The sequence below is a fragment of the Mustelus asterias genome, chromosome 17 (assembly GCF_964213995.1).
Source record: "Mustelus asterias chromosome 17, sMusAst1.hap1.1, whole genome shotgun sequence".
Taxonomy (NCBI): Eukaryota; Metazoa; Chordata; class Chondrichthyes; order Carcharhiniformes; family Triakidae; genus Mustelus; species Mustelus asterias.
In genome coordinates, this window is record NC_135817.1 from 35,879,876 (window position 1) to 35,896,162 (window position 16,287).

The 16,287-nt window shown below is 43.4% G+C and overlaps 1 protein-coding gene across 1 annotated transcript in view; it reads right to left on the reverse strand.

Annotated features, from left to right (window-relative positions):
• Positions 1-16,287, reverse strand: part of il1rapl1b (interleukin 1 receptor accessory protein-like 1b) — a 904,912-nt gene that overhangs the window by 621,858 nt on the left and 266,767 nt on the right. The gene's annotated exons all lie outside the window — the stretch shown is intronic.

Genomic DNA, 16,287 nt, shown 5'->3' on the forward strand with positions numbered 1-16,287 from the left:
AATTAAGGACCCCACGCACCCCGGACATACTCTCTTCCACCTTCTTCCATTGGGAAAAAGATACAAAAGTCTGAGGATACGTACCAACCAACTCAAGAATAGCTTCTTCCCTGCTGCCATCAGACTTTTGAATGGACTACCTCGCATTAAGCTAATCTTTCCCTACACCATAGCTATGACTGTAACACTGCATTCTGCACGCTCTCCTTTCCTTCTCTATGAATGGTATGCTATGTCTGCACAGTGCGCAAGAAACAATACTTTTCACTGTATACCAATACGTGTGACAATAATAAATCAAATCAAATCAAAGCAGATGATTTGCTGCAACAATTTGGTTCACTGTTGCCATAGTAGATTTGCCACTGCTCAGTGAGATATATTAATTAAGAACCTGGTCAACATTGTGAGGGTTTTTTTGCATTTTAAACAGTGCTAATTGATAATTGCTTCATCATAATTTGAGCCCTCGGTTCAAGTCCAACTGATTGTTGGGAGAGAAGCATTCCCTCCAGCAACCATGGAATGTGTTTGGGAAGTTTTAATCCAATACATAACATCATATCAGCAGACCATGCAAATACTCAGTCAGGGTGGATTGCCAGCTTCCAGTTCATTTTGAAAAGGCTTGGTTAAACTCACTGAATTAACTGCTAGGCATGAAACTGTCAATATTACTTCCATGAAATATTACTTGGCAATATTACTTCTATGAAATTAATCTTTAAATTCGTGATCTTTTTAAAACAAAATTAGTAAACCATATATGATAAATGTGGTGATATGGGAAAATAAATGTGAAACATGGTCCACTCATTTCAAACTGACAAATGCTCTTTTAATTCGAGAAATGCAGAAAGAATTTATATGTATACAGCATCTTTCCACTTCAGACGGAAAAACAGAATGGCAGAGTATTATTCAAATTGTGTTAGATTGGGAAATATTGACATACCGGGGGGCTGTGTTTCCTGGTACACCAGTCACTGAAAGCCAGCATGCTGATACAGCAAGCGGTTAGGAATGCAAATGGTATGTTTGTTTCGTTGCAAGAGGACTTGAGTACAAGAGCAAGGATGTCTTAACAGAACTGTACAGGGTCTCGGTGAGACCACACCTGGAATAATCTGAGAAATTTTGGTCTCCTTATTTAAGAAAGGATGTACTTGCCAAAGAGGGAATGCAGCAAAGGTTGAGCAGACTGATTTGTGGGATGTCAGGATTGTCACATGAGGGGAGATTGGGTTGACTGGGCCTGTATTCACTGGGATTTATAAGAATGAGAGGGAATATAATTAAAATGTATAAAATTCTGACAGGGCTGGACAGACTGGATGCAGGGACATTATTTCCTGTGGGATATAGAACAAGGGGTTACAGTCTCAGGATACAGGAGATGCTGTTTAGGGCTGAGATGAGGAGAAATTTATGAACTTATGGAATCCTCATAAGGCTGTGGAGGCATATCACTGAATATATTTCAGCAGGAAGTAGATAGATTTCCTTAAAGGTGTCAAGGGGTTTGGGGAGAGCACTGGAGTATGGTGTTGAGATAAATGATCAGCCATGATTATGTGAGCAGGTTCAAATGGCCAAATGACCTACCCTGCCCCTGTTTTCTATGCTATGTTTACTCACATCAGAACGCTCAATATTGCTCCACTGTCAAGAAGTATTTTTGAATTGTAGTTACTATTATGCAGGGAAAAGCATCAGCTGACTTGCACACACACAGCTCCCAGAAACAGCAACGGGATCATGACCAGATAATCTATTTCAATGGTATCAGCGATACAGGAAATTAGGTGCCACTGGAAGAACCACTTCAGGAGAGCAATCGAACTCAATTAAAATGTAGATCAATGAAAATGTTTTGAAGAAGTCATCAAACCAAATGGGAATGGCTTTGTCAATCACACATCATGTATTATTAAGTAACATGCAATTAAATCCAAAATGTTTTACAGAACCTTTTTGAGTGACTCAAAACAAACTCCATGCAATCTGTATTCGAGAACCACAAATAAGAAAAGCCTATCCAGATTGCAAGATATTTTTTAATATTTCTCTATACACTGTCATCTTTTAATTTGCTTAGCAATAAACTAGTCTGTCACAAACACTTGACCAAACAATCCTGTAACCTATAAAAAAGTTCATGATGAAAAGCTTTGACACAAAATTCTTACACAGAAATTTGCAGGACAACAGTCACTTGGAAGTATAATATTGCTGAAAAGAGACACATGCTGCCAAAGCTTTTCATCTTGCACTCATCAGGACAAATTTCAAATGATTGCAAAAATTTATAGTATGGGAGAAAATGGTGCTCATTGGTTGGTAAATCAACCTTGATGGCCAAAGTATTGTCATGGAGAAAGCAACGAGGAAGTATGCACTCCACAATCACTCAGGAAATTCAAACAGTATGCTAAGTTTAAACATATTTCTTTGGTTTGTAGAGACTGGGTCTCCAAATATGAATGTATGTTGCTTCTAGCAAGAGTACATAAGCAAGCTATGAGCTTGACTGAGTATCTTAAATTGGTTATTCGTATAAATATTAGCACACTCAGAATGACATCTAACAGATGCATTTTGGGTTTTGCAAACATGGGCTACTTGAGTACAATCTGTACTCTGTCTATTATGACAAAAGAGGGGCCATGGTCATACTGAACAGGAAGGATTACTGCAAAGAAGTGTACCAACAACTGAACAACGAGGAACACTACAGACAGTTACCCGCGGATCCGACCAAAGAACACACCCGTCAACTCAACAGACTGATCAAGACCTTTGATCCGGACCTTCAGAGCACCCTCTGTGCTCTCATCCCACGTACTCCCCACGTTGGAGATCTCTACTGCCTCTTGAGGATACACAAGGCAAACATGCCCGGCCGTCCCATCATATCGGGCAATGGGACCCTGTGCGAGAACCTCTCCGGCTACGTCGAGGGCATCCTGAAACCCATTGTACAAAGAACCCCCAGCTTTTGTTGCGACACTGCGGACTTCCTACAGAAACTCAGCACACATGGAGTAGTGGAACCAGGAGCACTCCTCGTCACAATGGATGTCTCGGCACTCTACACCAGCATCCCCCACGACGATGGCATTGCTGCAATTGCCTCTGTACTCAACGCCAACAACTGCCAATCTCCAGATGCAATTTTACAACTCATCCGCTTCATCCTGGACCACAATGTCTTCACCTTCAACAACCAGTTCTTCATCCAGACACACGGAACAGCCATGGGGACCAAATTCGCACCTCAATATGCCAACATCTTCATGCACAGGTTCGAACAAGACTTCTTCACCGCACAGGACTTTCAACCGATGCTATACACTAGATACATCGATGACATTTTCTTCCTTTGGACTCATGGTGAACAATCACTGAAACAACTATATGACATCAACAAGTTCCATCCCACCATCAGACTCACCATGGACTACTCTCCAGAATCGGTTGCATTCTTGGACACAGGCATCTCCATCAAGGACGGTCACCTCAGCACTTGGGCGGCACGGTAGCGCAGTGGTTAGCACTGCTGCTTCACAGCTCCAGGGTCTCGGGTTCGATTCCCGGCTCGGGTCACTGTCTGTGTGGAGTTTGCACGTTCTCCTCGTGTCTGCGTGGGTTTCCTCCTGGTGCTCCGGTTTCCTCCCACAGTCCAAAGATGCGCGGGTTAGGTTGATTGGCCAGGTTAAAAATTGCCCCTTAGAATCCTAAAATGCATAGGTTAGAGGGATTAGCGGGTAAATATGTGGGGGTAGGGCTTGGGTGGGATTGTGGTCGGTGCAGACTCGATGGGCCGAATGGCCTTCTTCTGCACTGTAGGGTTTCTATGATTCTATGACTTCACTGTACTGCAAGCCCACGGATAACCTCACGATGCTCCACTTCTCCAGCTTCCACCCTAAACACGTTAAAGAAGCCTTACGGACAAGCCCTCCGTATACACAGGATCTGCTCGGATGAGGAGGATCGCAACAGACACCTCCAGATGCTGAAAGATGCCCTCATAAGAACAGGATATGGCGCTTGAATCATCGAACGACAGTTCTGACGCGCCACAGTGAAAAACCGCACCGACCTCCTCAGAAGACAAACACAGGACACGGCGGACAGAGTACCCTTCGTCATCTAGTACTTCCCCGGAGCGGAGAAGCTACAATATATTCTCCAAAGCCTTCAACGTGTCATTGATGAAGACGAACATCTCGCCAAGTCCATCCCCACACCCCACTTCTTGCCTTCAAACAACCGCACAACCTCAAACAGACCATTGTCCGCAGCAAACTACCCAGCCTTCAGGAGAACAGTGACCACGACACCACACAACCCTGCCACAGCAACCTCTGCAAGACATGCTGGATCATCGACAAGGATGCCATAATCTCATGTGAGAACACCATCTACCAGGTACACGGTACGTACACTTGCAACTTGGTCAACGTTGTCTACCTGATACGCTGCAGGAAAGGATGTCCCAAGGCATGGTACATTGGGGAGACCATGCAGACGCTACGACAATGGATGAATGAACACCGCTCGACAATCACCAGGCAAGAGTGTTCTCTTCAGCGGTTACGGGCATTCGGCCTCTGATCTTCGGGTAAGCGTTCTCTAAGGCGGCCTTCACGACACACGACAATGCAGAGTTGTTGAGCAGAGACTGATAGCCAAGTTCCGCACATATGAGGACGGCCTCAACCGGGATCTTGGGTTTATGTCACACTATCTGTAACCCCCACGACTTGCCTGGGCTTGCAAAATCTCACTAACTGTCCTGGCTGGAGACAATACACATCTCTTTAACCTGTGCTTAACCCTCTTTCCACTCACACTGTTTGTACCTTTAAGACTTGATTACCTGTAAAGACTCGCATTCCAACCATTATTTTGTAAATTGAGTTTGTGTCTTTATATGCCCTGTTTGCGAACAGAACTCCCACTTACCTGGTGAAGGGGCAGTGCTCCAAAAGCTAGCGGCTTGTGCTACCAAATAAACCTGTTGGACTTTAACCTGGTGTTGTGAGACTTCTTACTGTATTATGAACAACTGAAAGACCATGCTGTTTGATTCAATCGTTGGGATGTATGATCTACATATATGGCACTGCACTGGCAATGCAATTCATGAAAAATGTAGTTCAATTGTGTAACAAGCATAAGGCCTCATAACATTCTTAGAGTGGCAATCAGCAGCAAATTATCACATTTTAGCCACATACCTTTGCTTGAAATACAAGGTCCCCGTCTTGCCCGACCATTCTGATTCAGGCTGGATGAGACTGAAACAATGAAGAAGTTCAGGCGCTCTAGCAGCAGATTGCAAGAAGAGCTGAGAGGAGGAGGACATGCCCCCTTTCTACAGCAGGTGAGTTTAAAGGGACCATTGAAAGGTAGAAGGTTAGTTTCAAAGCTAAGTGAATGGGATGTGGGGGTGGTGGTTTAGACATCAGAGTTGGGGGACTGTCGGGTTGGTCAGAGGGCGGCACAACTTGGGGACACGGGTCTGGACATGGGGGCTGTCGGGGCAGTTTTGGGGAAGTGGTGCAGATATGGAGTTTGAGCACAGTCAGGTAGTGGGAGGGAGGATGCTTGGTTGGAGGTTGGTGTGTTGGGGGGGTGGTCCTCTGGAGGGTTTGGGGGTCCCCTGTGCATTCGGGAGTGTGGGGGTAGTTATGTGCAGGGCTCAGTCTAGGTCTTTAAAATAGTCATTCTGAATTTCAAAGTGATTTTTTTCTTCCTTCCAACTTTTTCAGAGTAACTATTGGTGTAAAACCAGCAGAAACATCAAAGTTAGTGATTTAAATCATTTTGTCAAACACTCCCTAGCGCAGTGCAATTGTCCAGGGAAAGGTAGCTCTTCCGGATAATTGCCGGGTAATCCCTTACGTGGGAACTTCCCAAAGGGATTCCCCAGTGCATCTTTGGCGTATTCCTTAAATTCAATACTGGGGACCCAGGAGGTTACAGCCCTAAATCATTTTGGTTGGGGGCAGCATTTTATTCATGGAAAATACCACTCGTGCAGTCACCATGTCGTAGCAGCATGAAATTAGTCATTAATCCACTGTTCAAATTTTTAGCCGCTGGTCCACCCTTACAAGCTTAACATAGATATAGAGTGCATGAAAGCGATCCTGGGGACAATGGCTATTGGGGAAGGGAGTTCAGATCTTGGGTGTGTATCAGTGGGGTTCGAGACTTGGGAGAGTGGTGAGGGTGAGTGTTTGGGCTTCAAAGGAATGGGAAGGGGTTTAGCTCTCGTGTGTGTTGGGGGGCTCGACTCGAGACAGGAGGGTGGCAGATGGGCAAGGTGGGCTTGATACTGCCATGGGAAGGTGCTCATGTCTCAGGGGTTATCAGGAGGGTCGGACCTCGGGGAGGTGGTGAGACAAGGTCCCTGTATTGTGGGTGAAGGAAGCAGGCCTCGGGCAAGGGGCAAGGGTGCCGGGAGGGTGCCACTGATCTCAGCGGGATGTCAGGCCTCGATGGGGAGTGGGGTACAGATCAGGTCCAGCAGTTTAGGGGTGAAAATCAGGCCTGGTGCGTGGGGGCAGGGAAGGCATGAGAGTTGAGCTTGGCTTGGCGGGGGTGGGGCAGGAAAGTGTCCCATGTGGGTGAGGGGGGAGTTGAATTCCGTTGCTTGGAAAGCCCCTGTCTATTGTTGTCGACCTACAGTGGTGGGTTGTTTGGGGTGGAGAGGGAAGCCTAAGGTGGCAGTGGTCGTTGGTGTCCCATGGGGTGATGCGGGGAAACCTCTGGGGGGATTGGGTTTGGGTGAAACCCATTGGGGGTAATTCCCTTGGGGTTCGGTGATGTTAGGGGTGTCCTGTGGTGGTGGTGCGGGGGGTGGGGGGGGGGGTGTTTGGTGGCAGTCTGTGCAATAGTTACACAGTGGCATGGTGGTACAATGGTTAGCACTGCTGCCTCACAGCGCCAGGGACCCGAGTTTGTTTCCTGGCTTGGGTCACTGTCTGTGTGGAGTTTGCAAGTTCTCCCTGTGTCTCCGTGGGTTTCCTCCAGGTGCTCCGGTTTCCTCCCACACTCCAAAGATGTGCAGGCTCGGTGAATTGGCCATGCTGAATTCTCCCTCAGTGTACTCGAACAGGTGACGATGAGGGGATTTTCACAATAACTTCATTGCTGTATGAATGTAAGCCTACTTGTGACTAATAAATAAACTTTACTTTACTTTTGAGATTAGAAGAGGTTTCAATTCTTCTAAATTTTTCAGGGTATCAATGTAACACAGGCACAACCACCCTACGTTTGTGATTTAAATCACACTTTTGACTCCCAATTGCCCAAGGAAAGTTTGGGTAAATGCCATGCAACCCTTACCTGGGAACCCCAGCACATAAAGAACAAAGACAATTACAGCACAGGAACAGGCCCTTCGGCCCTCCATGCCTGCACCGACCATGCTGCCCGACTTAACTAAAACCCCCTATCCTTCCGGGGAATATATCCCTCTATTCCCATCCTATTCATGTATTTGTCAAGACGCCCCTTAAAAGTCACTACCTTATCTGCTTCCACTACCTCCCCCGGCAATGAGTTCCAGGCACCCACTACTCTGTGTAAAAAAACCTTGCCCCTCGCACCTTAAACCTGTGCCCCCAGTAATTGACTCTTCCACCCTGAGAAAAAGCTTCTGACTATCCACGCCTTTCATAATCTTGTAGACTTCTATCAGATCGCCCCTCAACCTCCGTCGTTCCAGTGAGAACAAACCAAGTTTCTCCAACCTCTCCTCATAGCTAATGCCCTCCATACCAGGTCCCTGAGGAACGCCACTTGTCACAGCCCTCCATTCGCCCTCGACATCTTTGGGGTTTCCCCACCCGCCCCACCCCAAAATCAAACGACTTGGATTTTGGAAGTTACAGCCTTATATCTTTAAACTGTTCGGTTCAACTTCTCCCTGTATAGTGAATTCTGCCATCTCACCACTCTCTGCATAACAAAGGATTCTTCTGAGTTCCTTATTTAATACTTGTTGTCTACCTCATAGTGATGGCCTCTAGTTTTCCTCTTTTCCACAGGTGGAAATACATTCTCTGTCCACTCTATCTAAATCTTTCATAGTTTCAAGACCTCTATTAGATCACCCCTCCATCTTCTATTTTTCAAGAGAAAAGAACATAAACTTTTCATTTCTGATACCATCTTTGTAAATCCTTTCTGAGTTTTCTGAAGTGTCTCAATATCCTTTTTATCATATGCCAACCATGTTGTACACTCCAAGTGTGGTCTAATGAAGGCTCGATACAAATTTAGCATAGCTTCTCTACTTTTCAGGGAATTGTTCCTGGATCAGTGCAGCTGGTGGAATTAAACGCAATGAACAAATCAAGAATATAAAGCTAGTCTCAGTAATGGTGACCATCATCGATTACTGTACAAATCCATCTGGTTCACTAATGCCCATCTGTCCCCAGTCTAGCCCACATGCGACTCCAGACTCCAAACTGCTCAGTGAGCCAATTAGTTTCAAGGGTAATTACGGATGGGCAACAAATGCTGACCTTGCTCACATCTTGTGAATGAATAAAAGAAATGCTATCCCTCTTAAAAAAACAACCTGCATTGATACTTTTACTGATTCGCACATTTATATTTGAGTTCCATTTATTTTTCTATCCCATTTAGATATTATTTTCCAAGATATGGCACCTTTATTTTTCTTACCAAAATGTTCATTTTTAAAAATATAGTGGTGCTATTTTTAAACTGAAGCTTTTATTACAATACAGTTAATTTGTTAATATTGATTACTTTACATATAGGCCAGAATTTACAATCTTGCTCGCATTGGGAATTGGAGTGGGTGAGGAGCGGACCATGGAAAGGTCCGTTGACCTTGGGCAGGATTTTCTCATTTTGGGGCCAGTGAGGCTGGAAAATCCCGCCCAGTGTCAATTACCCAACTGAGCATTAATTGAACATTTTTTGCCTAACTTAGTCACTGAATGCCACACCACATATCTTACTGAAATAATCGTTCTATTTTAAAAATGAAATGCTCCATTATAAATAGAAATAAAACCAAAAATAACAGTGGGCAGGATTTTACGGCCGTCCTTGTCCCGAAAACCTAAAGTCCTGCCCGAGATCAACAGATCTTTCCATAGTCCGCCCCTCGCCCGCTCAGGTTACCGTGACGGGCGGGGTGGTAAAATTCCGGCCAATGTCTAGTTTGCAAAATAGCATTAAAGAACAGTCACATATTTGTTAGACTGTGTTTTATGAGAGCTTGTGGTGACAGGTAAACTGGCAAATGCAGTTACACTATTAAACTGGTTTGAAAAATGAGATGACAGTTTGGTTTACATTTTTGTTAAAACAAAGCAATATCCAGAATAATATTATGAAAAATTGCAATGAATAACAGTGAATTGGAACATTGCAATTGGTCTTTGTACCTCTGTTTGATGGAGGCACTGTGTGGAATTCAAGCAAGAATACTTGAGCTTGACAAAACACACAGTTAAAATGGCCCTGAAATTATAGCACAAATGCTACTTTCAAGACAAGCTGTTATGTTGATAAGTTAATACGACATGGTTTTAGGATTTCACTGACTTGGTTAACATGTAAAGACTGGCCATTCGGGTGAGGCAGTATGAGTTTGTCGACAACTGTCGAATGATACCACAGCAGCAAAGTTCAAATTTAGAAAAGAAAAGCAAGTGGGGAAAAATAAATTTATAGCTATTGTTAGAAGCTGAAAAATCAAAGGCAAGAAGAGATATTAAAGCTCATAGTTAAATGAGCCCACATGGAGAAAGTTAAAGTGCATTATACTGACATAAGCTAAAATCTATCGGAATCCTGGATCAGTGACAGGGTGGCCCTTACACATGTCCCAGTGTCTGCTTGGTGGATGGAATGTAAAATCCCTGCAGCATCTTCCATAACACAGTGTGGCTGGAGGTCAATAAAACTGTGTTTTGAAAAGCCTCCGCCGAACCCAATCGAATCACTTGGGATGCCGTGGAAAAGCAGTCCTCCATTTTCATAGAATCCATTGAAGCCCTACAGTGCAGAAGGAGGCCATTCGGCCCATCGACTCTGCACCAACCACAAATCCAGGCTCTATCCCCTTGACACACGTATTTACCCTGCTAGACCCCCTCACACAATGGGGCAATTTACCATGGCCAATCCACCTAACCTGCACATCTTTGGACTTCGGGAGTAAACCAGAGCACCCGGAGGAAACTCACACAGACACGGGGAGCATATACAAACTCCACACAGACAGTGACCCGAGGCCGGAATTGAACCCAGGTCCCTGGCGCTGTGAAGCAGCAGTGTTAACCACTGTGCTACCCCACCTTGTAAACCTTTCTACTGCTCTCAGAATGATGCTTGAAGCCAAGGATATTACAGCATTCCTGACAACTAGCATTACTAAGTTGTTAATGACGGGCATATAAGAACATAAGAAATAGGAGCAGGAGTAGGCCATCTAGCCCCTCGAGCCTGCCCCACCATTCAATAAGATCATGGCTGATCTGAAGTGAATCAGTTCTACTTACCCGCCTGACCCCTATAACCCCTAATTCCCTTACCGATCAGGAATCCATCTATCCGTGATTTAAACATATTCAACGAGGTAGCCTCCACCACTTCAGTGGGCAGAGAATTCCAGAGATTCACCACTCTCTGAGAGAAGAAGTTCCTCCTCAACTCTGTTCTAAACCGACCCCCGTTTATTTTGAGGCTGTGCCCTCTAGTTCTAGTTCTATCTATTTGATATCATCGTGTTATTTATTGATCATTTGACTATGCTGATGGAAATCTGGTTGGAGGCATTCAATATCAGCCATCATTTCATCTGGAAAATCTCAGTAGTGGCAAAGGCACTGCGGAATCAGGACAAAGATTCTGCCATAATTTCTGCCTCCAACATCCCAGATCTGCCTTAAACTACGTAGGCATTCGGCATAAAATCCAGCCAATAGTTTCTTTGCAAAGAACTGCCACAAGGTGGCAGAAATTTTATTTATTTTGTTATCCATTGCGAGGCTGGAATGGAAAAGTTAGGATGATATCGGCACTCAGAGAAAGCCCAGACACAATAAGTTCTACTTACTTCGCCACCATGAAGACACAAATTAACTTCCTTGTCAAATAAGGGCTGTGAAAAGAAGACTTCAAAGTGCATAGAGGGAGATGCAAACTAGCCTTTACTAGCTGTTTTTAAAAAATGAAATAACTAAAAATATTGAGGTTCAAATGTCTGCTTATTCCTGAAATGAAGAGCTCGTTGTATGAGGAATGGTTGAGGACTCTGAGTCAGTACTCGTTGGAGTTTAGAAGGATGGGGGGTGGGGGACGTATCTTATCGAAACTTACAGGATACTGCGAGGCCTGGATAGAGTGGACGGTGAGAGCATGTTTCCACTAGTAGGAAAAACTAGAACCAGAGGGCACAACCTCAGACTAAAGGGACGATCCTTTAAAACAGAGATGAGGAGGAATTTCTTCAGCCAGAGAGTGGTGAATCTGTGGAACTCTTTGCCGCAGGAGGCTGTGGAGGCCAGGTCATTGAATGTCTTTAAGACAGAGATAGATAGATTCTTGATTAATAAGGGGATCAGGAGTTATGGGGAAAAGGCAGGAAAATGGGGATGAGAAAAATATCAGCCATGATTGAATGGCGGAGCAGGCGCAATGGGCCAGGTGGCCTAATTCTGCTCCTATGTCTTACGGGTCTTATTTTACATAGCAACATTGTGAATGTATTTGTGAAGGTCTCCATTGCTGGCCTGCAGAAATGCCTTTTTTGAAAACAAATTGACAATTTCACTCGCAATGTTGAGCAGTGGTACAAATGTACCTACTGTAGCTTCACACAAAGAAACAAAGGAAATTCATATTCCATAGTTAGATGCAGAGTATTGATTTACATTTTATATTTCTAGTTTCCACTGAAGGCTGAATTAATTGGCCACAGCATTACAGTCGAGAGAACTCTATCGATTATAGAATGGTAGAATGTTGGGGCTGTTGATTAGTGCTTTCAGTGAGGTGTTTCTGACTAGGTTGCAACACACTGGTGGAAAAGGTACTCAATAAAAGCTTCCTGCCCAGCCATTGGAGAGGAATAACAATCAGTGGATGCATTGGCAGCAGTATAATATGTGTTTGCCAGCACATTACTACAGAACATCTTCCTTCTTTCAGTGGGTGAACATCTTCAGACAAATGTATTGACACTTTTACACCACAAATCCAACAGCACAAGTTCAAGGTCTAAGAGGAGAATTTCAGTTGCACTCCTGCAATAAAAAGGTGAAAAGGTGTTTGCATTAATGCAAAGATTCTGGCAAATAAAATGTACAGTCTGGAAGATCATGTAGAGGTTGATAGGTGGAATGTCATTAGAATTCCAAAATGATTCCAATCAATGTGACACATATATCTGGAAGGATATACATTGTTTAGAAGGGGCAGTATCAAGAAAAAAAGTGGTGGTGGTATGTATGTACTTCAGTTTTGAGGAACAAAATAGGGTGTGAAAAAAGGCAAAGAAGCCACAAAACCACTTTACGTAGAATTGATTGATGTTGTCTTCAGTAAAAAAATTACCAATGGTATGCTATACCTCACCGCTCCCCCCCCACCCCGCCCCCCCCACCCCTCCTCCCAAACACACACCACCATCCCCATCTAGGCCAGGGTGAAAGCATTGATCTGAAACTGGGATGAATTATTAATGAAGATAAGGGCTATGAGTAACGGATCAGCTATAATAGCTGCAGATCTCAACTAGAGTAGTAACATCTCTACTCATAAGACAGAGATTTCTAGAGTTAATGAATGACTATTTTATGACTCCTCTTATAAAAGATTCAACAAGGGAGAGAAAACTAACCTAGATTTGATTATAATAGAAACAATAAAATCTCCAACACAAAAATATTAAGGAGAAACAGATGACAATGGGCCTGTGGTTCCCAAGGTTTTCCACAAATGTTTCCTCTGTTGTATCTGGATAGAGATTGATTACCATAATTACTCAACAACTTTATTATTGTTCTGTCATGATATGACTACCAGGATGGTAGCAGAAAAATAAATAAATCTCGGTCTTTTGCAACCAAGCTGAAATAAGCGCCATGCTTGAGGTGGTTATTCAAATGGAAAGTTTCCTCAGTATTAGCTGCAAAACACTTTTTAAACACTTGTTTATGATGTTGGTGAAAATAGCACACCAAGGCAATCTTCCTTCAGGTCTCCTGGGCTTTATAAACTTATTAGGAAGGAAGTTAATAGATTTTTCATATTGATTTTATCCATAATGGCAGTACGCTCAGGCTAGAACAATAAAGAATACAAAACCAACAATGAATCTGTCCACAGGCCGATGATGCTTGCATGAAAATTACAAAGATACAGTCTGATCTGACAGGAATACTTTTCCTTTTAGATTTCCATTTGACTATGTAAAATACACAGATGTATTAACGATCTTTGAACTAAAATACTGCACAAAATGCACCTTCTGATGGCTGACAGCAGTACAGTATATTTCTATTATGAATGGAGTGACAGGAAAATGAGTCAGCCAAATTCCAGTTCTGATGCAATAATACCAACCATATTATTCAACAAATATACATTCATATTTTACGATGCTACATCTTTGAAACAAATGCAGTCAGTTGCAAATTCACGTGCCAGAGTGCAAACATTATTTAATAAGGCTTGCGCTCCCCAAAATGAATGAACATTTCATTTCAGGTGTTCAGCAACGTTCACATTGATGAAGTTGATTCAAACTTGGATCTGCAAATGAATAGCATTACTTTTTTATCGTAAGTAAAATATTGCAATTGCTGGAAATCTGAGCCTGTGGATATCTACTTTCCTCCAGATGGCTGAGTCTAGAATTTATTGACATATTCACATGGATAGGATAAGACATTTACCAAAATACAACTTGCAATCAACTACTCCAGAAAAAAAACCAGAATGAATTTGATATAATGAGCATTCACTCTTTGCACCAGTCAAAAATTGTAACTTCTAATTGACAAAGGTAATTAGTTAGAACTGGATTAGAAGAGTATAATTCAATTAGATCATGAGGTGATGAAAATTGCATAAGATAAACTGTCCTATTTCTATTCTAGCTGTACAATGGCTGCACTGTGGATGCAAATAATTCATAGCCAAAAAATTGTGTCCTGTGGGGTTTTAGTCAATTTAAAATGAAACCATTTTTATTCCTACTCCTACTTCATGTGCAATAGCATTGATTGGTGTGGTATATAGACCACCAACTAGTGGAAGGAACGTAGAGAAACAAATTTGCAACGAAATGACAGAGACGTGCAAGAATTATAGAGTAATTATGATTCGGGGGGGGGGGGGGGGGGGGCGGCGGTGGTGGAGAGGGTTCAATGATCCAAAGATAGATTAGCATAGGAATAGTGCAAAGGGGCAAGAGGGGTGAGAGTTCTTGAGGTGTGTTCAAGATAATTTTCCAAAGCAATTTGTTTCTGGTCCAAGAAGAGGGCATTCACTGCTGGATCTGGTCCTGGGTATTAAGTTGGCCCAAGTGGATTAAATATTGGCGGGAGAGCAATTAGGGGACAGTGACCATTACTTTATAAAGTTTAGGTTGGCCATGGAAAAGGACAAGAAAAAATCCAGAGCAGGGACAATTATGTGGGGGAAAGCTGATTTCAATGGATGAGAATACATTAGAATTGAGCGAGTTGAAATCAAATGTCAGAAAAGACGGTAGGTGAACAATGGGCTACCTTCAAAAGAAAAAATATTGCAGGCAATGTCAAGGTATATTCCCTTGAAGGTAAAATGAAGGACAAATAAACATAGAGTGCTCTAGATGACAATTTGATTTGCTTTATTATTGTCACATGTATTGGTTAACAGTGGAAAGTATTGTTTCTTGTGCGCTATACAGACAAAGCATACCATTTATAGAGTACACAGGGGAGAAGGAAAGGAGAGGGTGCAGAATATAGTGTTACAGTCATAGCTAGGGTGAAGAGAAAGATCAGCTTAATATAAGGTAGGTCCATTCAAAAGATGGCAGCAGAGAAAAAGCTGTTCTCGAGTCAGTTGGCATGTGATCTCAGACTTTTGTATCTTTTTCCCGATGGAAGAAGGTGGAAGAGAGTACGTCCGGGCTGCGTGGGGTCCTTGATTATGCTGGCTGCTTTTCCGAGGCAGCAGGAAGCGTAGATGGAGTCGAAGGATGGGAGGCTGGTTTGCGCGATGGACTGGGCTATGTTCACAACTTTTTGTAGTTTCTTCCGGTCTTGGTCAGAGCAGGAGCCATACCAAGCTGCGATACATCTGGAAAAAATGCTTTCGATGGTGCATCTGCAAAGGTTGGTGAGAGTCGTGGCAGATTTACTGAATTTTCTTAGCCTCCTGAGAAAAGAGAGGTATTGGTGGGCTTTCTTAACTATAGCGGTGGCGTGGAGAGACCAAGACAGGTTGTTGGTGATCTGGACACCAAGAAACTTGAAGCTGTCGACCATTTCCACTTCATCCCCAAGAGAGATAGATGTGAAGGTGAAAAGGAAGGGGTACATGTATCACAGATGTCAGGTTGACAATACAATGGAGCATCAGGCTGAACTTAGAATGATCAGAGGAGAAGTGAAAAAAAAAGAAATGCAAGGAAAGAGCATGAAAAGAGACTTGCAGCTGACAACTAAAAAGGGAAATCCATGGTCTTTTTTAAGCTGGCTAGAGGAGCATTTATTGTCCATCCCCAGTTGCCCTTGAGAAGGTGGTAGTGAGATGCCTTCTTAAACCACTGCAGTCCCTGAGGTGTAAGTGCATCCACAGTGCTGTTAGGTAGGGAGTTCCAGGATTTTGACCAAGCAAGAGTGAGCGAATGGCGATATATTTCCAAGTCATAATGGTGAGTGACTTGGAGGGAAACTTGCAGGTGGTTGTGTTCCCAGGTATCTGCTGCTCTTGTCCTTCTAGATGTCAGTGGTTGTGGATTTGGAAGGAACCTTGGCAAGTTCCTGTAGTACATCTTGTAGATGGTAAACACAGCTGTCACTTGTCAGTGGTGGAGGGATTGAATGTTCATGGAAGGGGTAGCAATCAAGCTGGCTGCTTTGTCCTGGATGGTGTAAAGCTTGATGAGTGTTGTTGCAGCTGCACTCATCCAAGCAAGTGGAGAGTATTCCACTACATTTCTGGCATGTGCCTTGTGGACAGGCTTTGGAGAGTGAGGATGTAAGTTACTTGTCACAGGAT